This window comes from Sturnus vulgaris, chromosome 26 (assembly GCF_052056855.1).
Source record: "Sturnus vulgaris isolate bStuVul1 chromosome 26, bStuVul1.hap1, whole genome shotgun sequence".
NCBI classification, from domain to species: Eukaryota; Metazoa; Chordata; class Aves; order Passeriformes; family Sturnidae; genus Sturnus; species Sturnus vulgaris.
In genome coordinates, this window is record NC_142268.1 from 5,993,123 (window position 1) to 6,015,518 (window position 22,396).

Consider the following 22,396-nt stretch of genomic DNA (forward strand, 5'->3'; position numbering starts at 1 on the left):
GAACGCCTTCTTCGTCCTCGCGTCCTTCTTGCTTCGTTCTAGCTGCATGGAGTACAGCACAGTGAAGGAGTGAAGACGGGCACTGCCCCAGCTTTTGCCCTGGCCTGCCTGTGCTGCGCCTTTAGCTGCACACCAGAACAATGGCATTTCTTACCCGCAAGGTAAAAAGGGCTTTAGTGTAGCCTTAGGAATGGCAAGTGCCTAGGCATTAAGTTGAGCGACCACGTATGAGGGAGTCTTTAGAGGTTTCCTCTCCCATGGCGCAGGTTTATTCTCATTTTCGTGCTGAACTGAAAAGTCCGGGCATGGCAAGTCTGCCCTGCCTTGTGCAGAGACGAACACAAATGTGGGGCTATGATCCTCTGTGTTCGGAGCTCTGCTTCCGCGTGTGTGGGCCGCCATGAGCCCGCAGCAGCCGCCGAGGACAGTGTGGATTGTGGATGAGGCTGGGCTGGCCCCCCGCCCCCCCGCTGGTCTGACAGCGGCAGGAGCTGCGTCGGAGCGGCATCGCCTGAGGGCCCCATGGGGGGCGGGGAGAGAGCCGGGAGTGACCCCGAGCGACACCGGAAGCGATATCCGTAGGGCCCGGAAGGCCAGCGTTGCCATCGAGTTTGGCCGGTAGGAGGCTTCTAAGGTGCTTTGAAAGGTGGAGCTTCTTTGCTCTAGGACAGTCTGGGAGAGCTGAGGGTGTCCAATCTGGAGAACAGAAGGCTCCAGGGAGACCTTCGAGCCCCTTGCAGTGCCTGCTGGGGCTCCAAGATAGCTGGGGAGGGACTTTGGAAAAGGTTCTGGACTCGCAGGACAAGGGGGAATAGCTTCAAACTGCCAGAGAGCTGGGGTAGATGGGATATTGGAAAGGAATTCTTCCTTGTGTGGGTGCTGAGGCCTGGCACATGTTGCTCAAAGAGGCTGTGTAGGAGCCCCATGGCAGGAAGCGTCCAGGGCCAGGCTGGAGCGGACATGGAGCAACCTGGACTAGTGGAAAAGTGTCCCTGCCCATGTCAGGATGTGGGAAGAAGAGAATCTGTCTCTAAGGTCGCTTCCAGTCCAAACCATTCTGGGATTCTAGGATTCATGGAAGGCCCTTTTCCAAGTGAAGTGTTGTATCTCTTGGCTCCCAGCTTGTAGTTGCCAGTTCTTCTGGAAGCAGGCGTGGCAAAGCAGCTGTGATGAGCCATGGGTTCTCAATAGGACGAGTGTGATATATTTGCAGAGAGGAAGGCTGCAGACAGATCTTCAAGGTCCAGGTAAAACAAGCAAAGGATTGAATAAAAGCCAAAGGTTGGTTGTGTTAGTTTGCTGGCTGTTGAAATGGCCCCAGGTCATTTTCAACATTTCTAATTTGGATTTGTTTGAGTAAAAAATGAATGTGTTACCTCCAGCGTAGGCTCTCCAATGCATCTCCATGTGCTCCCATCTCTTTGTTGTATATCGGGTTCTATTAACTGAAGACAGAATCATAACACAGTAGTAAAACATTTAGAGGCGTAGTTAGCCAGCTTCAGGAGTTTTCAACTCTGCTGTTGACTTTTCTGGTAACTGTAGGCAAGGCAACACAATCCAGTTACTCCACTTTTGCTCTCTGAGGAAAAGATGATCTTTTTTTTTTTTTTTTTCTTCTCATTTTGAAAATAGCCTTGAATGAAGAGAGTTATGCATGTGGCATGTAGGATTCATTATTTTACCTTTCTCTTCTGCTGTCTTTCGCGTACTAGTCTTTTTAAAATTTTTTTGTCGCTGTTCTCCATTCAGTAGGTTTGAAAGAATTCTAATTGTTGAGATGATGGTTCTTTGAAGGCTCACTTAGCCCACCTTTTGGGTGAAGGAAAGAAGAAGACAAGGTCCTCTAGGAAGAGTAAAAAGCATACTTTCAAGAGACATTCAGAGATGTCTGCTGATGCCATGCAATTACCGTGTAATCAGCAGAAATGTGTTGGAAAAACACCCATCAGTGACTTCACAAGAAAGCCACACTCAAGACAGGTAAAGAACAGAAGCATAAAACCCCAAAGGTATGAAATGGACAGATTTTCATTGGGAATGAGCAACTCCTGAATTCTTGGTTCTAGAACTAGGGGCTTGTAATAAATAGACTGTCTCCTTGCCAAACGTAAATTTGGTGTCATGAACTGCTCACTGCCCGTTGAAGTGCAGGGCTAGTAGACTAATATTTGCCATGGCAGGCATATTGTATGGCTTTCCTGTTAAAAAGAAATTGGTTTTGCTCATAGCAATCTAGATATGTACCCAGTCTGACACCTATTTTTTAGGCTATATTTCCAAGTAAATGGCTTCCACGATGATGCAGTAAGTTTATGTCATGAACAGGAATGAAGTGATTGCATGCATCCTTTTTTACCCTAAGCCAGCTGCTGAATAATGAAACAGAGACTCTCACTGACGCCAAGGAGTGCCCGTGCTTTTGGGAAAAGCACTGGGCAGATAAAGCCTATTTCCACATTTCTTGCTAGCGTCTCCTTCAAAGTTCATGGGTTTGCTCATCTTTTAGAGCTGTTCTAGATGTCTTTGTAGTTTACATGTACTAAATGTAGCAGGTATTGCTTTCATGGCGTCCTACTAGATTTGAAGTTGGGATCTACTCAGGCTTCAATGTCTCAGAAGAAGCAACGTTGATTCTTTGAATTCTGTTCTTGAACGTGAGAATGCTACTTATGTAGTTAATGAATTAATTAAATCGAATTCACTTGAATGGAAAAATTGTCTTGTTCATGTAGATTTTAACTTGGGAAATTGATATTTGAGTTCTGCTTTTCATTGTTGTTGCTTTTCTGTATTCTTTGATTGCACAGATAGCAGATGTACTGACCAAGTATTGTGTGAAACTGGAGGAAATGTCCTTCCTCTTGGCAGCTGATGTTCACAAGCTCATTAACGCTAAGGCCATGGTAAATGTTTTACCTGGGGCAAGATAGCAGTCTGAATATTCCTAGAATGTCTTTCTTTCCCCAGATGAAATTCATTTTTTCTGCCTATCAGTCACTGAAATATAGAAGAAATTTCTACTTGGCAGGGTATTGGTTATCATTTGTGTTCTTTTCTCCCCTCATTTTCTGTAGAAGAGACAATTTTTGGTTTGTTTTTGCATGTTGAAGCAGAGGAAGAAGAAGATGAGGAGAGGATTCCTTGTAAAAGTGAAGAAAATGAGCATGCAGAACAGGGACTAAGCATTATGCAGGTAAGCGAGCAAGAGAATAAGTTTGAAAGTGAAGGCAGTTTTGTCCAAAAGAAGGAGGAATAGGACGTCTTTTTGCTGAGAATGAATAGAAAGGTTTTTTGCATTTAGTTTGTATACGAAGCGCACAGGGCTCTAGATCCTTTTGTGGGAAAATGGAGTGTGTAAAGTTGCCAATCATTTTGGAGCGAATTTGGAGGGTGAATTTGGGGTGCCAGGTGAATTTTGGGTCGAATTCTGGGGATTTGGGGTTTCCCAGGTGAATTTCTGAGGTGAAAAGGTTCAAAAAGGTTTTTTTTGAAAACAAGTTAAAGCCAGAAGGTTATTGAAAATTAATAGATGTGATGCAAGTAGGTAATATGCAGACGATACACAGCGAGACAAATCATGGGAAAAATACAGTGGTAACACATGAGTGTGTGAGGATGGGATCAGTATAGCTAAGGCTCAGTTGAAGCTGAATTTGGAAAAGCATGCCAAAACTAAGAATAATAAAGGCACCTACGGGTATTTCAGTGGGAAAAGGAAGATGAAAAGAAACCTATCACACCTCCCCTATTCCCCCCCCACCCCCATAAGCCAGACAGGACTAGTGACAACAGACAAGGAGAAGGCTGAGGTACTCAACAAGTGTCGGTCTCAATTTTTACTGCCAGTCACTATTTCCACATCTCTCAGGTTATTGGACTGGTGGACTTGATTCTAACCCATAGTAGCAGGTCAGCTTTCAGACCACTTGAGGAACCTGAGCATGCAAGACCATGGCACCCACCCAGAGGCATGTCAGGGCCCTGAGAGAACTGGCAGCTGTAGTTGCTAAGGTGCTTCCTCCATCATATTTGAGAAATCAAGGCAACCAGCTGAAGTCTCCAGACACTGTGTTGTATTGACTCCAATCCTCTTGGTCTTTTTTGTAAATCTTAGAGCTCTGAGTCAATTTCTGCAGAGGATTCCCAATGCAGTTTCAAAAATGGAATCTTTGTTACTGGTCCTCCTGTTGATCTTGGATATTTCCATTTTCTGCACTCCTTTATTTTCGAAACATTTGTAATGACTGAAAAGAAAGCTGAGACGAGGCATTATGCTCTTTCCAGTGATAGAAATGGACCTGTATTCTTTTCAGACAAATATATTTTTGCTGTGTCTAAGCACATGTGCATACGTGTGTTTGATTTATGTGTCCAGGTTTTGGCAATGGGGCAGCCACAGGGCCGTCCTGTGACAATGGCCCAGGTGCTGCCCCGTCCCGCTTTCTTCCAACTGGCTCCACTTCAGGATGTCCTCCCTGCTGAGAGAAGAGGCTGGGACAGCACCTTTAGAAATGTGACTTTCTGGGTTTTTTTTGTTTCGTTTTGTTTTGTTATTTTTAAAGTTACTAAAACCCTTCACCCTGATTTTTTGTGTTGGGTTTGGGGCTTTTTTTTCCGGTTTTGGGTGGGTTTTTTGGTGGGCTTTTTTGGGGGCTTTTTTTGTCTCTTTGGGGATTATTGGTTGGGGGGTTTTGTGTGTTTGTTTGGTCTGCTTTTTTTGTTTGTTTGGTTGGTTGTTTGTTTTTTTATTACGGTTTTGTAGAGTTTTTTAAGCAATTGATTGGAAAACTGAATAGTCCTCCACTATAGTCTCCTGGATTCACCTGAGACTCTTCCTAGGCATCTCCCTGATCCTTTTTGCAATGAGTCTCACATCATTCTCCTGAAGAAACTGTCTGTTTATGGTTTGCATGGGTGGGCTGTTTGCTGGGTGACAAACTGGGTGATGGCCAGGCCCACAGAGTGGTGGGAAATAGAGTTCATCCAGCTGGTCCCCAAGGCTCAGTCTTGGGCCCAGTCCTGTTTAATATCTTGCTCAGTGATCTGGACAAGGGGATAGAGTACACGCCCAGGAAGTTCACAGATGATGCAAAGTTGGCTGGTAGCGTTTTTTTTCTTCTGGAGGACAGCAGGCTCTGCTTCTTCTTCCTCCTGTTCCGAGGTCGCTGCTCCCTCTTCATCCCTCATTAAGTGTGCTGATTTTGTCACTTGGATGAGAAAACAAACAATTTTAGCAACAATACTGGTGGCAGGGTACAAGAAAAGAAGAGTTCACATGAATCCCCCCCCAACAACAGACAATACCTGATGGCTCCTCTGCCCAGCTTACTGACTACACCGCAACCCATTGTCCCCCAAAGATACTCCCTTCTCCCTGCCCCCAGCCATGATGTGAGATGGAATAGAATAACTAAGATTAAGATTCTCCCTATATAACTCCATCATACTTCGATTCTGGCAAAAACAATTCTTGAAGTTCTATCATTTCAGATCATTTGAATTTGAATTGGCATACTAAAAAGTCTAGCCAGAAACTCACGACAATATTAATAGCCCATTCTAGAATGTCCGAGATGATAGACACTTCTTTCAAGAGAATGTGATACCTCACGTGACTTCTCCAGAATTTAAATGAACAGCGGGAGTAGTCTACAAGATTCTTGCTGCCATCTGGATTTCCTGGTTTTTGGCTGGTCTATGTAAGCCAACCAGCTATTCAGCAGAGGGAATATTAGTGTGATACTTGATGGTATGTGAGATGGAACACAGTAATTTATGGCTTTTTGCATAGTGATGAAGCTGTAAAGAAAGCTCCGTAATGCTCTGACAAGGAGGCTGCTGGACTTCAAGCAGCAAAGGCCCAAAACGAACCAGTGAAAAGGTGTCATTGAAAAAAAAAAAAAAAAAAAAGCCAGGTGGGGAGCAAAGTGATACTTAAGGGCAGTTTACTGAAAGAGGAAATCTAGTGAAAAAAAGGTCCAAGAGTGAAGGAATAACAGGGAAAATGAAACTAAGGAAGGAAATCAATCTCAGCTAATCATTTCAGAAGCTAACAAGTTGTCATTGCAATGATGCATAAAGTGAGAAATTATAAATACGTCTGCGCCAAAATCTGAATTATGAACTTTATTGCATTCTGTCTTTCACGGAATCATACAACAGTCTGTGATTAAAGATCACCTAGTCCTACTTCCTTGCCAGGTAGATCTTACAGTAGATGAAATTGCTCAAGACTAGCCAAACTGATAAGGAGCACTCTCAATGATGGGGCATCCACAACTTCTCTGGAACAGCCGTTTGAGTGTCTCACCAGCTTCATTGTAGAAAAGCTTTTCCTTTTAGCCAATCTAAACCTAGTCTCAGTTTGAAAGCATGTCCCCTTGTCCTTTCTCTGCAAACCTTCCTAAAAAGTCTTTCTCCATTTGTCTTATACCCTCTTTACATATTCAAAGGCCACAATACTGTCTCTCCAGAAACCTCTCTTCTCCAGGCTAAAAGATCCTATTTTTCACAAGAACCAGGTCATAAACTGAAATGGAAGACATCTCAGGAGATCAGATCATCCAACAGCTCAGCGAAAGAATAGCTCTGAAGTCAGATCAACTAGCTTAGGGCTGTGTCTGTTTGAATTTTGAAAATTAGCAGGACTTGAAATGCTTCAAGGAAGAGAACTCTGGGTGGCTCCAGAAACAGCCTGAGAAACTCGAGCAAACTCGAAACCTCAGAAACTACCACTGCTTTCTCTCCCTCAGCCCAAGCAGTCCCAAAGAAGAAGTGTTCCCAGCAGGCTGGGATAGCACGCATATACACTACATATACATGACAGGCATCGCCAGCAGCCACATCCTGCTCCTTTCTGTGGCTGGCAAGAGTGAGACTGGATGTTTACATGTGGGCAACCTGGGTCCCTCCAGCACCTCAGACACTCAGCCTGCCCAGTGACCCCACTGAATTCCAGTATTCGCAGTGTGCCAAGACCACAGCACTACTCTGCTTGCTGGCACAGACCATCACACGCCTCCTAAATCAGTCAGGACTCCCCTGGTCCCACAGCCAGCACCCCACTTGCTCTCCCCCAGGCCACTGCCATTGTTCACCAACTTCTCCACTTTGATCTTTGCTGGTGCTCTCAACACTGGCACACCCAGATGTTCTGCAGCTGTTGTCTCCTGGTGGAAAGGACTTGTAAAGCCGTGTTTCCACACAGGACTTCCACAACCTTTCAAAGCAACCTTTTCTGGGGTATGAACAATCTCATTCAAATGTCAACATTTCTTTTCCCATATGTGAAATCAGAATTTCCTTCTTCCGGGCATGCCCAAAACAAGGCACAAACTACATTGTGCCTTCTGTTTCACATGCTGAGTCGTTTGTAAACAATGCTAGGAGAATACCTGTTTTGATCCAAGCTAATCTCTGGCCCTTATAGTGCTTTCGGTAGTTAGTTTTGCTTTGCTATTTACTTGATGTCCCATTGAATTGTTGAATCATAAACAGACTATCTGTCTGTATAGCAGCATAGCAGTGATGAATACATGCAAGAGAAGGAGCAAGGTGATTGTTTGCTAGACTCTTCCTAGAAACTGAGAAATCTGTTACTTAATGCTGACCACAGCAGATGGAGGAAGCATCCTACATGATGTCAAAGCAATGAAGCTGTAATCACTTTTATGATTACAGTCAAGGCACTGCTTTTGCCACCATAAGTGGAGTGCAGGGAATCTTAAAAGACGACACTCTAACTGTTGTCCATGCTCACTGAGAAAATAATGCTTTTACAGCAGAGCAGGTCTCACCGCAGCTAAATCATGGCTTCAACTGTACACCGCCTTCAAAAAAGCCCACAAAAATACAAATGAAAGGATTTGGAACTCAAGGGAATCTCGGATTGTGACATCAGCTCACTTTGGATTCTTTCCAAATTCTCAGTTCCATTTTCTTCCCAGCCAATTATCCCACCTAACCTGAGATGTAATTTATGGATATCCAACACATCTAGTTACCTTAGAATTAGATTGCCACTAGGCAAAAAGACAGAAACAAGCAGTTAAGTTCAGACTGAAACCAAGGGTGTTTAGAACAGCAATACTTGGACGTAACTATTCTTCATCAAACCAAAACTTTTAGGACTTACCCATGTATTTTTGGAGGTGGAAAAAGTCCCTAGGGAGCTCACACTCAGTGCCTGGAGAGGCGCTCTCGCTGGTCTTTCAAGGACCGATTCGTCACAGCAGAGGCAGCAGAGCACAAGATGGCCGACGAGAAGGGGCAGTGTAGAATTCTCGGTCTGTCTCTGTCTCCACTCAGTGTAGAACGTCCCTGTCCTGGCACATTGTCGTGTGCGATATGTCCCTCCGGGTCTTCGGTCCTTGCGAAGCTCTATGTACTGCGAGCGCAGCTACTTGCAGCTGAGAAGGACCGCGGAGCTAGCAGCGAATTCGGAGAGCGCTAAGCACGAAGTCAAGAAGCGAGACGTGTCCCTGCAACGCGGTGCTAAGAGCAGCTTCCTGGCGGCGGGGGCGAGCCCCGGCCACAAGACATTCTCGTCCTGGCAACGGATCTCTGTGAAGGGCGTAGGCGAAAAGCTTTCGTTTTCCATTCGAACTGCGAGAGAGGCAGACTGTTACACGGAGCTCTGAGAACAAAGGTGCACGCCCTAGGCTGGCTTGGGCAGAAGAAGCGTTCTCGAGCTCTTGGCTGCCGGCACACTGCTGGGTATGTGGCGCCCCTGCAGCGGCTTCTGGCCGCCGGCAAGTGAAAGCGGAGCAAGGCGTGGGCGAGGGCGGTGAACGAAGCGGCTATGTGCCGTGCTTGTGTGCACCACGTTAGAGGCTACTAGGAGAGGAAGGTGGTTGACTCTCGCTTGCCTTCCCAAGTGCCCTTAGCACTCGGAAGGAGCAAGCTGAAGCACTGCTGCTTGTGCTGCTCCTTGGTTCCCTTGCAGCCCGCTCTGAAAGCATTGGCGGTCACTTCTAGGCGCCGAGTTGCACACACACAGCACCACGCTAAGTGCCGCGGAGAAGGGAAATCCAGAGTGCAGCGAGGAGCTTGACGTGGCTTACGTTCAGTAAGGAAAAGGTGAACCTAAGCACTGCCTCTTCAATCTGGCCGCCTCTGCTCTGGTAGCAACTTTTGCAAGTCGGCAAAGGGAGCCGCGAGTATGTAGAACGGAGGGCAGCGAGACGCCGTGTGTTATGCGCCCTTTCAGGGCTGCTGACAAGGGGCTACTTTAAGAACGCCTTCTTCGTCCTCGCGTCCTTCTCGCTTCGTTCTAGCTGCATGGAGTACAGCACAGCGAAGGAGTGAAGACGGGCACTGCCCCAGCTTTTGCCCTGGCGTGCAACGGCTGTGTGCTGCTTTTCCAAGCAGCAAGAGCACTGAGAAGTGAAAGCGATTGTGAAGGAGCTCTTTGGCTGCTCGTGTGCTCTTCGCTGCACTGCGCCGCTCGCAAGCGGCTTCGTTCTTCGGCGTCTGCCGTCCGGAGAGAGCTGAACTGCAGCGGTCAGTTTCAGCTCTGCCCAACAGCGTGCTCTCAGTTCTGCGGACAAGCACGCCCTGTTGCCTTGGCTCCGAGTGCAAAGTCCCTAGCGAGCACTCACTCAGTGCAATGCACCCAGAAAGACGCTCTCGCTCGTCTTTCAAGGAGCGATTCCTAACAGCAGAAGCAGCAGAGGCACAAACTGGATGACGAGAAGGGACAATGTAGAACACGTCTCTGTCCTGGCACGTTGTCGTGTGCGATATGTCCCTCCGGGTCTTCGGTCCTTGCGAAGCTCTATGTACTGCGAGCGCAGCTACTTGCAGCTGAGAAGGACCGCGGAGCTAGCAGCGAATTCGGAGAGCGCTAAGCACGAAGTCAAGAAGCGAGACGTGTCCCTGCAACGCGGTGCTAAGAGCAGCTTCCTGGCGGCGGGGGCGAGCCCCGGCCACAAGACATTCTCGTCCTGGCAACGGATCTCTGTGAAGGGCGTAGGCGAAAAGCTTTCGTTTTCCATTCGAACTGCGAGAGAGGCAGACTGTTACACGGAGCTCTGAGAACAAAGGTGCACGCCCTAGGCTGGCTTGGGCAGAAGAAGCGTTCTCGAGCTCTTGGCTGCCGGCACACTGCTGGGTATGTGGCGCCCCTGCAGCGGCTTCTGGCCGCCGACAAGTGAAAGGGGAGCAAGGCGTGGGCGAGGGCGGTGAACGAAGCGGCAAAAGCGCCGTGCTTGTGTGCACCACGTTAGAGGCTACTAGGAGAGGAAGGTGGTTGACTCTCGCTTGCCTTCCCAAGTGCCCTTAGCAGTCGGAAGGAGCAAGCTGAAGCACTGCTGCTTGTGCTGCTCCTTGGTTCCCTTGCAGCCCGCTCTGAAAGCATTGGCGGTCACTTCTAGGCGCCGAGTTGCACACACACAGCACCACGCTAAGTGCCGCGGAGAAGGGAAATCCAGAGTGCAGCGAGGAGCTGGAAGTGGCTTACGTTCAGTAAGGAAAAGGTGAACTTAAGCAGTGCCTCTTCAATCTGGCCGCCTCTGCTCTGGTAGCAACTTTTGCAAGTCGGCAGAGGGAGCCGCGAGTATGTAGAACGGAGGGCAGCGAGACGCCGTGTGTTATGCGCCCTTTCAGGGCTGCTGACAAGGGGCTACTTTAAGAACGCCTTCTTCGTCCTCGCGTCCTTCTCGCTTCGTTCTAGCTGCATGGAGTACAGCACAGCGAAGGAGTGAAGACGGGCACTGCCCCAGCTTTTGCCCTGGCGTGCAACGGCTGTGTGCTGCTTTTCCAAGCAGCAAGAGCACTGAGAAGTGAAAGCGATTGTGAAGGAGCTCTTTGGCTGCTCGTGTGCTCTTCGCTGCACTGCGCCGCTCGCAAGCGGCTTCGTTCTTCGGCGTCTGCCGTCCGGAGAGAGCTGAACTGCAGCGGTCAGTTTCAGCTCTGCCCAACAGCGTGCTCTCAGTTCTGCGGACAAGCACGCCCTGTTGCCTTGGCTCCGAGTGCAAAGTCCCTAGCGAGCACTCACTCAGTGCAATGCACCCAGAAAGACGCTCTCGCTCGTCTTTCAAGGAACGATTCCTAACAGCACAAGCAGCAGAGGCACAAACTGGATGACGAGAAGGGACAACGTAGAACACGTCTCTGTCCTGGCACGTTGTCGTGTGCGATATGTCCCTCCGGGTCTTCGGTCCTTGCGAAGCTCTATGTACTGCGAGCGCAGCTACTTGCAGCTGAGAAGGACCGCGGAGCTAGCAGCGAATTCGGAGAGCGCTAAGCACGAAGTCAAGAAGCGAGACGTGTCCCTGCAACGCGGTGCTAAGAGCAGCTTCCTGGCGGCGGGGGCGAGCCCCGGCCACAAGACATTCTCGTCCTGGCAACGGATCTCTGTGAAGGGCGTAGGCGAAAAGCTTTCGTTTTCCATTCGAACTGCGAGAGAGGCAGACTGTTACACGGAGCTCTGAGAACAAAGGTGCACGCCCTAGGCTGGCTTGGGCAGAAGAAGCGTTCTCGAGCTCTTGGCTGCCGGCACACTGCTGTGTATGTGGCGCCCCTGCAGCGGCTTCTGGCCGCCGGCAAGTGAAAGCGGAGCAAGGCGTGGGCGAGGGCGGTGAACGAAGCGGCTATGTGCCGTGCTTGTGTGCACCACGTTAGAGGCTACTAGGAGAGGAAGGTGGTTGACTCTCGCTTGCCTTCCCAAGTGCCCTTAGCAGTCGGAAGGAGCAAGCTGAAGCACTGCTGCTTGTGCTGCTCCTTGGTTCCCTTGCAGCCCGCTCTGAAAGCATTGGCGGTCACTTCTAGGCGCCGAGTTGCACACACACAGCACCACGCTAAGTGCCGCGGAGAAGGGAAATCCAGAGTGCAGCGAGGAGCTGGACGTGGCTTACGTGCAGTAAGGAAAAGGTGAACCTAAGCACTGCCTCTTCAATCTGGCCGCCTCTGCTCTGGTAGCAACTTTTGCAAGTCGGCAAAGGGAGCCGCGAGTACGTAGAACGGAGGGCAGCGAGACGCCGTGTGTTATGCGCCCTTTCAGGGCTGCTGCCAGTAGGCTACTTTAAGAAGGCCTTCTACTTCCTCGCGTCCTTCTCGCTTCGTTCTAGCTGCATGGAGTACAGCACAGCGAAGGAGTGAAGACGGGCACTGCCCCAGCTTTTGCCCTGGCGTGCAACGGCTGTGTGCTGCTTTTCCAAGCAGCAAGAGCACTGAGAAGTGAAAGCGATTGTGAAGGAGCTCTTTGGCTGCTCGTGTGCTCTTCGCTGCACTGCGCCGCTCGCAAGCGGCTTCGTTCTTCGGCGTCTGCCGTCCGGAGAGAGCTGAACTGCAGCGGTCAGTTTCAGCTCTGCCCAACAGCGTGCTCTCAGTTCTGCGGACAAGCACGCCCTGTTGCCTTGGCTCCGAGTGCAAAGTCCCTAGCGAGCACTCACTCAGTGCAATGCACCCAGAAAGACGCTCTCGCTCGTCTTTCAAGGAGCGATTCCTAACAGCAGAAGCAGCAGAGGCACAAACTGGATGACGAGAAGGGACAATGTAGAACACGTCTCTGTCCTGGCACATTGTCGTGTGCGATATGTCCCTCCGGGTCTTCGGTCCTTGCGAAGCTCTATGTACTGCGAGCGCAGCTACTTGCAGCTGAGAAGGACCGCGGAGCTAGCAGCGAATTCGGAGAGCGCTAAGCACGATGTCAAGAAGCGAGAAGTGGCTCTGCAACGCGGTGCTAAGAGCAGCTTCCTGGCGGCGGGGGCGAGCCCCGGCCACAAGACATTCTCGTCCTGGCAACGGATCTCTGTGAAGGGCGTAGGCTAAAAGCTTTCGTTTTCCATTCGAACTGCGAGAGAGGCAGACTGTTACACGGAGCTCTGAGAACAAAGGTGCACGCCCTAGGCTGGCTTGGGCAGAAGAAGCGTTCTCGAGCTCTTGGCTGCCGGCACACTGCTGGGTATATGGCGCCCCTGCAGCGGCTTCTGGCTGCCGGCAAGTGAAAGCGGAGCAAGGCGTGGGCGAGGGCGGTGAACGAAGCGGCAAAAGCGCCGTGCTTGTGTGCACCACGTTAGAGGCTACTAGGAGAGGAAGGTGGTTGACTCTCGCTTGCCTTCCCAAGTGCCCTTAGCACTCGGAAGGAGCAAGCTGAAGCACTGCTGCTTGTGCTGCTCCTTGGTTCCCTTGCAGCCCGCTCTGAAAGCATTGGCGGTCACTTCTAGGCGCCGAGTTGCACACACACAGCACCACGCTAAGTGCCGCGGAGAAGGGAAATCCAGAGTGCAGCGAGGAGCTTGACGTGGCTTACGTTCAGTAAGGAAAAGGTGAACCTAAGCACTGCCTCTTCAATCTGGCCGCCTCTGCTCTGGTAGCAACTTTTGCAAGTCGGCAAAGGGAGCCGCGAGTACGTAGAACGGAGGGCAGCGAGACGCCGTGTGTTATGCGCCCTTTCAGGGCTGCTGCCAGTAGGCTACTTTAAGAAGGCCTTCTACTTCCTCGCGTCCTTCTCGCTTCGTTCTAGCTGCATGGAGTACAGCACAGCGAAGGAGTGAAGACGGGCACTGCCCCAGCTTTTGCCCTGGCGTGCAACGGCTGTGTGCTGCTTTTCCAAGCAGCAAGAGCACTGAGAAGTGAAAGCGATTGTGAAGGAGCTCTTTGGCTGCTCGTGTGCTCTTCGCTGCACTGCGCCGCTCGCAAGCGGCTTCGTTCTTCGGCGTCTGCCGTCCGGAGAGAGCTGAACTGCAGCGGTCAGTTTCAGCTCTGCCCAACAGCGTGCTCTCAGTTCTGCGGACAAGCACGCCCTGTTGCCTTGGCTCCGAGTGCAAAGTCCCTAGCGAGCACTCACTCAGTGCAATGCACCCAGAAAGACGCTCTCGCTCGTCTTTCAAGGAACGATTCCTAACAGCACAAGCAGCAGAGGCACAAACTGGATGACGAGAAGGGACAACGTAGAACACGTCTCTGTCCTGGCACGTTGTCGTGTGCGATATGTCCCTCCGGGTCTTCGGTCCTTGCGAAGCTCTATGTACTGCGAGCGCAGCTACTTGCAGCTGAGAAGGACCGCGGAGCTAGCAGCGAATTCGGAGAGCGCTAAGCACGAAGTCAAGAAGCGAGACGTGTCCCTGCAACGCGGTGCTAAGAGCAGCTTCCTGGCGGCGGGGGCGAGCCCCGGCCACAAGACATTCTCGTCCTGGCAACGGATCTCTGTGAAGGGCGTAGGCGAAAAGCTTTCGTTTTCCATTCGAACTGCGAGAGAGGCAGACTGTTACACGGAGCTCTGAGAACAAAGGTGCACGCCCTAGGCTGGCTTGGGCAGAAGAAGCGTTCTCGAGCTCTTGGCTGCCGGCACACTGCTGGGTATGTGGCGCCGCTGCAGCGGCTTCTGGCCGCCGGCAAGTGAAAGCGGAGCCAGGCGTAGGCGTGGGCGAGGGCGGTGAACGAAGCGGCTATGTGCCGTGCTTGTGTGCACCACGTTAGAGGCTACTAGGAGAGGAAGGTGGTTGACTCTCGCTTGCCTTCCCAAGTGCCCTTAGCAGTCGGATGGAGTAAGCTGAAGCACTGCTGCTTGTGCTGCTCCTTGGTTCCCTTGCAGCCCGCTCTGAAAGCATTGGCGGTCACTTCTAGGCGCCGAGTTGCACACACACAGCACCAGGCTAAGTGCCGCGGAGAAGGGAAATCCAGAGTGCAGCGAGGAGCTGGACGTGGCTTACGTGCAGTAAGGAAAAGGTGAACCTAAGCAGTGCCTCTTCAATCTGGCCGCCTCTGCTCTGGTAGCAACTTTTGCAAGTCGGCAGAGGAAGCCGCGAGTATGTAGAACGGAGGGCAGCGAGACGCCGTGTGTTATGCGCCCTTTCAGGGCTGCTGACAAGGGGCTACTTTAAGAACGCCTTCTTCGTCCTCGCGTCCTTCTTGCTTCGTTCTAGCTGCATGGAGTACAGCACAGTGAAGGAGTGAAGACGGGCACTGCCCCAGCTTTTGCCCTGGCCTGCCTGTGCTGCGCCTTTAGCTGCACACCAGAACAATGGCATTTCTTACCCGCAAGGTAAAAAGGGCTTTAGTGTAGCCTTAGGAATGGCAAGTGCCTAGGCATTAAGTTGAGCGACCACGTATGAGGGAGTCTTTAGAGGTTTCCTCTCCCATGGCGCAGGTTTATTCTCATTTTCGTGCTGAACTGAAAAGTCCGGGCATGGCAAGTCTGCCCTGCCTTGTGCAGAGACGAACACAAATGTGGGGCTATGATCCTCTGTGTTCGGAGCTCTGCTTCCGCGTGTGTGGGCCGCCATGAGCCCGCAGCAGCCGCCGAGGACAGTGTGGATTGTGGATGAGGCTGGGCTGGCCCCCCGCCCCCCCGCTGGTCTGACAGCGGCAGGAGCTGCGTCGGAGCGGCATCGCCTGAGGGCCCCATGGGGGGCGGGGAGAGAGCCGGGAGTGACCCCGAGCGACACCGGAAGCGATATCCGTAGGGCCCGGAAGGCCAGCGTTGCCATCGAGTTTGGCCGGTAGGAGGCTTCTAAGGTGCTTTGAAAGGTGGAGCTTCTTTGCTCTAGGACAGTCTGGGAGAGCTGAGGGTGTCCAATCTGGAGAACAGAAGGCTCCAGGGAGACCTTCGAGCCCCTTGCAGTGCCTGCTGGGGCTCCAAGATAGCTGGGGAGGGACTTTGGAAAAGGTTCTGGACTCGCAGGACAAGGGGGAATAGCTTCAAACTGCCAGAGAGCTGGGGTAGATGGGATATTGGAAAGGAATTCTTCCTTGTGTGGGTGCTGAGGCCTGGCACATGTTGCTCAAAGAGGCTGTGTAGGAGCCCCATGGCAGGAAGCGTCCAGGGCCAGGCTGGAGCGGACATGGAGCAACCTGGACTAGTGGAAAAGTGTCCCTGCCCATGTCAGGATGTGGGAAGAAGAGAATCTGTCTCTAAGGTCGCTTCCAGTCCAAACCATTCTGGGATTCTAGGATTCATGGAAGGCCCTTTTCCAAGTGAAGTGTTGTATCTCTTGGCTCCCAGCTTGTAGTTGCCAGTTCTTCTGGAAGCAGGCGTGGCAAAGCAGCTGTGATGAGCCATGGGTTCTCAATAGGACGAGTGTGATATATTTGCAGAGAGGAAGGCTGCAGACAGATCTTCAAGGTCCAGGTAAAACAAGCAAAGGATTGAATAAAAGCCAAAGGTTGGTTGTGTTAGTTTGCTGGCTGTTGAAATGGCCCCAGGTCATTTTCAACATTTCTAATTTGGATTTGTTTGAGTAAAAAATGAATGTGTTACCTCCAGCGTAGGCTCTCCAATGCATCTCCATGTGCTCCCATCTCTTTGTTGTATATCGGGTTCTATTAACTGAAGACAGAATCATAACACAGTAGTAAAACATTTAGAGGCGTAGTTAGCCAGCTTCAGGAGTTTTCAACTCTGCTGTTGACTTTTCTGGTAACTGTAGGCAAGGCAACACAATCCAGTTACTCCACTTTTGCTCTCTGAGGAAAAGATGATCTTTTTTTTTTTTTTTTTCTTCTCATTTTGAAAATAGCCTTGAATGAAGAGAGTTATGCATGTGGCATGTAGGATTCATTATTTTACCTTTCTCTTCTGCTGTCTTTCGCGTACTAGTCTTTTTAAAATTTTTTTGTCGCTGTTCTCCATTCAGTAGGTTTGAAAGAATTCTAATTGTTGAGATGATGGTTCTTTGAAGGCTCACTTAGCCCACCTTTTGGGTGAAGGAAAGAAGAAGACAAGGTCCTCTAGGAAGAGTAAAAAGCATACTTTCAAGAGACATTCAGAGATGTCTGCTGATGCCATGCAATTACCGTGTAATCAGCAGAAATGTGTTGGAAAAACACCCATCAGTGACTTCACAAGAAAGCCACACTCAAGACAGGTAAAGAACAGAAGCATAAAACCCCAAAGGTATGAAATGGACAGATTTTCATTGGGAATGAGCAACTCCTGAATTCTTGGTTCTAGAACTAGGGGCTTGTAATAAATAGACTGTCTCCTTGCCAAACGTAAATTTGGTGTCATGAACTGCTCACTGCCCGTTGAAGTGCAGGGCTAGTAGACTAATATTTGCCATGGCAGGCATATTGTATGGCTTTCCTGTTAAAAAGAAATTGGTTTTGCTCATAGCAATCTAGATATGTACCCAGTCTGACACCTATTTTTTAGGCTATATTTCCAAGTAAATGGCTTCCACGATGATGCAGTAAGTTTATGTCATGAACAGGAATGAAGTGATTGCATGCATCCTTTTTTACCCTAAGCCAGCTGCTGAATAATGAAACAGAGACTCTCACTGACGCCAAGGAGTGCCCGTGCTTTTGGGAAAAGCACTGGGCAGATAAAGCCTATTTCCACATTTCTTGCTAGCGTCTCCTTCAAAGTTCATGGGTTTGCTCATCTTTTAGAGCTGTTCTAGATGTCTTTGTAGTTTACATGTACTAAATGTAGCAGGTATTGCTTTCATGGCGTCCTACTAGATTTGAAGTTGGGATCTACTCAGGCTTCAATGTCTCAGAAGAAGCAACGTTGATTCTTTGAATTCTGTTCTTGAACGTGAGAATGCTACTTATGTAGTTAATGAATTAATTAAATCGAATTCACTTGAATGGAAAAATTGTCTTGTTCATGTAGATTTTAACTTGGGAAATTGATATTTGAGTTCTGCTTTTCATTGTTGTTGCTTTTCTGTATTCTTTGATTGCACAGATAGCAGATGTACTGACCAAGTATTGTGTGAAACTGGAGGAAATGTCCTTCCTCTTGGCAGCTGATGTTCACAAGCTCATTAACGCTAAGGCCATGGTAAATGTTTTACCTGGGGCAAGATAGCAGTCTGAATATTCCTAGAATGTCTTTCTTTCCCCAGATGAAATTCATTTTTTCTGCCTATCAGTCACTGAAATATAGAAGAAATTTCTACTTGGCAGGGTATTGGTTATCATTTGTGTTCTTTTCTCCCCTCATTTTCTGTAGAAGAGACAATTTTTGGTTTGTTTTTGCATGTTGAAGCAGAGGAAGAAGAAGATGAGGAGAGGATTCCTTGTAAAAGTGAAGAAAATGAGCATGCAGAACAGGGACTAAGCATTATGCAGGTAAGCGAGCAAGAGAATAAGTTTGAAAGTGAAGGCAGTTTTGTCCAAAAGAAGGAGGAATAGGACGTCTTTTTGCTGAGAATGAATAGAAAGGTTTTTTGCATTTAGTTTGTATACGAAGCGCACAGGGCTCTAGATCCTTTTGTGGGAAAATGGAGTGTGTAAAGTTGCCAATCATTTTGGAGCGAATTTGGAGGGTGAATTTGGGGTGCCAGGTGAATTTTGGGTCGAATTCTGGGGATTTGGGGTTTCCCAGGTGAATTTCTGAGGTGAAAAGGTTCAAAAAGGTTTTTTTTGAAAACAAGTTAAAGCCAGAAGGTTATTGAAAATTAATAGATGTGATGCAAGTAGGTAATATGCAGACGATACACAGCGAGACAAATCATGGGAAAAATACAGTGGTAACACATGAGTGTGTGAGGATGGGATCAGTATAGCTAAGGCTCAGTTGAAGCTGAATTTGGAAAAGCATGCCAAAACTAAGAATAATAAAGGCACCTACGGGTATTTCAGTGGGAAAAGGAAGATGAAAAGAAACCTATCACACCTCCCCTATTCCCCCCCCACCCCCATAAGCCAGACAGGACTAGTGACAACAGACAAGGAGAAGGCTGAGGTACTCAACAAGTGTCGGTCTCAATTTTTACTGCCAGTCACTATTTCCACATCTCTCAGGTTATTGGACTGGTGGACTTGATTCTAACCCATAGTAGCAGGTCAGCTTTCAGACCACTTGAGGAACCTGAGCATGCAAGACCATGGCACCCACCCAGAGGCATGTCAGGGCCCTGAGAGAACTGGCAGCTGTAGTTGCTAAGGTGCTTCCTCCATCATATTTGAGAAATCAAGGCAACCAGCTGAAGTCTCCAGACACTGTGTTGTATTGACTCCAATCCTCTTGGTCTTTTTTGTAAATCTTAGAGCTCTGAGTCAATTTCTGCAGAGGATTCCCAATGCAGTTTCAAAAATGGAATCTTTGTTACTGGTCCTCCTGTTGATCTTGGATATTTCCATTTTCTGCACTCCTTTATTTTCGAAACATTTGTAATGACTGAAAAGAAAGCTGAGACGAGGCATTATGCTCTTTCCAGTGATAGAAATGGACCTGTATTCTTTTCAGACAAATATATTTTTGCTGTGTCTAAGCACATGTGCATACGTGTGTTTGATTTATGTGTCCAGGTTTTGGCAATGGGGCAGCCACAGGGCCGTCCTGTGACAATGGCCCAGGTGCTGCCCCGTCCCGCTTTCTTCCAACTGGCTCCACTTCAGGATGTCCTCCCTGCTGAGAGAAGAGGCTGGGACAGCACCTTTAGAAATCTGACTTTTTGGGGTTTTTTTGTTTCGTTTTGTTTTGTTTTGTTATTTTTAAAGTTACTAAAAACCTTCACCCTGATTTTTTGTGTTGGGTTTGGGGCTTTTTTTTCCGGTTTTGGGTGGGTTTTTTGGTGGGCTTTTTTGGGGGCTTTTTTTGTCTCTTTGGGGATTATTGGTTGGGGGGTTTTGTGTGTTTGTTTGGTCTGCTTTTTTTGTTTGTTTGGTTGGTTGTTTGTTTTTTTATTACGGTTTTGTAGAGTTTTTTAAGCAATTGATTGGAAAACTGAATAGTCCTCCACTATAGTCTCCTGGATTCACCTGAGACTCTTCCTAGGCATCTCCCTGATCCTTTTTGCAATGAGTCTCACATCATTCTCCTGAAGAAACTGTCTGTTTATGGTTTGCATGGGTGGGCTGTTTGCTGGGTGACAAACTGGGTGATGGCCAGGCCCACAGAGTGGTGGGAAATAGAGTTCATCCAGCTGGTCCCCAAGGCTCAGTCTTGGGCCCAGTCCTGTTTAATATCTTGCTCAGTGATCTGGACAAGGGGATAGAGTACACGCCCAGGAAGTTCACAGATGATGCAAAGTTGGCTGGTAGCGTTTTTTTTCTTCTGGAGGACAGCAGGCTCTGCTTCTTCTTCCTCCTGTTCCGAGGTCGCTGCTCCCTCTTCATCCCTCATTAAGTGTGCTGATTTTGTCACTTGGATGAGAAAACAAACAATTTTAGCAACAATACTGGTGGCAGGGTACAAGAAAAGAAGAGTTCACATGAATCCCCCCCCAACAACAGACAATACCTGATGGCTCCTCTGCCCAGCTTACTGACTACACCGCAACCCATTGTCCCCCAAAGATACTCCCTTCTCCCTGCCCCCAGCCATGATGTGAGATGGAATAGAATAACTAAGATTAAGATTCTCCCTATATAACTCCATCATACTTCGATTCTGGCAAAAACAATTCTTGAAGTTCTATCATTTCAGATCATTTGAATTTGAATTGGCATACTAAAAAGTCTAGCCAGAAACTCACGACAATATTAATAGCCCATTCTAGAATGTCCGAGATGATAGACACTTCTTTCAAGAGAATGTGATACCTCACGTGACTTCTCCAGAATTTAAATGAACAGCGGGAGTAGTCTACAAGATTCTTGCTGCCATCTGGATTTCCTGGTTTTTGGCTGGTCTATGTAAGCCAACCAGCTATTCAGCAGAGGGAATATTAGTGTGATACTTGATGGTATGTGAGATGGAACACAGTAATTTATGGCTTTTTGCATAGTGATGAAGCTGTAAAGAAAGCTCCGTAATGCTCTGACAAGGAGGCTGCTGGACTTCAAGCAGCAAAGGCCCAAAACGAACCAGTGAAAAGGTGTCATTGAAAAAAAAAAAAAAAAAAAAAGCCAGGTGGGGAGCAAAGTGATACTTAAGGGCAGTTTACTGAAAGAGGAAATCTAGTGAAAAAAAGGTCCAAGAGTGAAGGAATAACAGGGAAAATGAAACTAAGGAAGGAAATCAATCTCAGCTAATCATTTCAGAAGCTAACAAGTTGTCATTGCAATGATGCATAAAGTGAGAAATTATAAATATGTCTGCGCCAAAATCTGAATTATGAACTTTATTGCATTCTGTCTTTCACGGAATCATACAACAGTCTGTGATTAAAGATCACCTAGTCCTACTTCCTTGCCAGGTAGATCTTACAGTAGATGAAATTGCTCAAGACTAGCCAAACTGATAAGGAGCACTCTCAATGATGGGGCATCCACAACTTCTCTGGAACAGCCGTTTGAGTGTCTCACCAGCTTCATTGTAGAAAAGCTTTTCCTTTTAGCCAATCTAAACCTAGTCTCAGTTTGAAAGCATGTCCCCTTGTCCTTTCTCTGCAAACCTTCCTAAAAAGTCTTTCTCCATTTGTCTTATACCCTCTTTACATATTCAAAGGCCACAATACTGTCTCTCCAGAAACCTCTCTTCTCCAGGCTAAAAGATCCTATTTTTCACAAGAACCAGGTCATAAACTGAAATGGAAGACATCTCAGGAGATCAGATCATCCAACAGCTCAGCGAAAGAATAGCTCTGAAGTCAGATCAACTAGCTTAGGGCTGTGTCTGTTTGAATTTTGAAAATTAGCAGGACTTGAAATGCTTCAAGGAAGAGAACTCTGGGTGGCTCCAGAAACAGCCTGAGAAACTCGAGCAAACTCGAAACCTCAGAAACTACCACTGCTTTCTCTCCCTCAGCCCAAGCAGTCCCAAAGAAGAAGTGTTCCCAGCAGGCTGGGATAGCACGCATATACACTACATATACATGACAGGCATCGCCAGCAGCCACATCCTGCTCCTTTCTGTGGCTGGCAAGAGTGAGACTGGATGTTTACATGTGGGCAACCTGGGTCCCTCCAGCACCTCAGACACTCAGCCTGCCCAGTGACCCCACTGAATTCCAGTATTCGCAGTGTGCCAAGACCACAGCACTACTCTGCTTGCTGGCACAGACCATCACACGCCTCCTAAATCAGTCAGGACTCCCCTGGTCCCACAGCCAGCACCCCACTTGCTCTCCCCCAGGCCACTGCCATTGTTCACCAACTTCTCCACTTTGATCTTTGCTGGTGCTCTCAACACTGGCACACCCAGATGTTCTGCAGCTGTTGTCTCCTGGTGGAAAGGACTTGTAAAGCCGTGTTTCCACACAGGACTTCCACAACCTTTCAAAGCAACCTTTTCTGGGGTATGAACAATCTCATTCAAATGTCAACATTTCTTTTCCCATATGTGAAATCAGAATTTCCTTCTTCCGGGCATGCCCAAAACAAGGCACAAACTACATTGTGCCTTCTGTTTCACATGCTGAGTCGTTTGTAAACAATGCTAGGAGAATACCTGTTTTGATCCAAGCTAATCTCTGGCCCTTATAGTGCTTTCGGTAGTTAGTTTTGCTTTGCTATTTACTTGATGTCCCATTGAATTGTTGAATCATAAACAGACTATCTGTCTGTATAGCAGCATAGCAGTGATGAATACATGCAAGAGAAGGAGCAAGGTGAT

At 48.4% G+C, this 22,396-nt stretch overlaps 2 long non-coding RNA genes across 2 annotated transcripts; both read left to right on the forward strand.

The window, feature by feature from the left end:
* The first annotated feature begins 541 nt into the window (after positions 1–541).
* Positions 542–1,886, forward strand: LOC148221218 (uncharacterized). The gene is made up of 3 exons (XR_015808458.1): positions 542–618; positions 1,122–1,247; positions 1,753–1,886. It is a non-coding gene; the product is annotated as an uncharacterized LOC148221218 (long non-coding RNA).
* A 13,483-nt stretch (positions 1,887–15,369) lies between these two features.
* Positions 15,370–16,714, forward strand: LOC148221219 (uncharacterized). Its single transcript, XR_015808459.1, has 3 exons — positions 15,370–15,446; positions 15,950–16,075; positions 16,581–16,714. It is a non-coding gene; the product is annotated as an uncharacterized LOC148221219 (long non-coding RNA).
* The last annotated feature ends 5,682 nt before the right edge of the window (positions 16,715–22,396 follow it).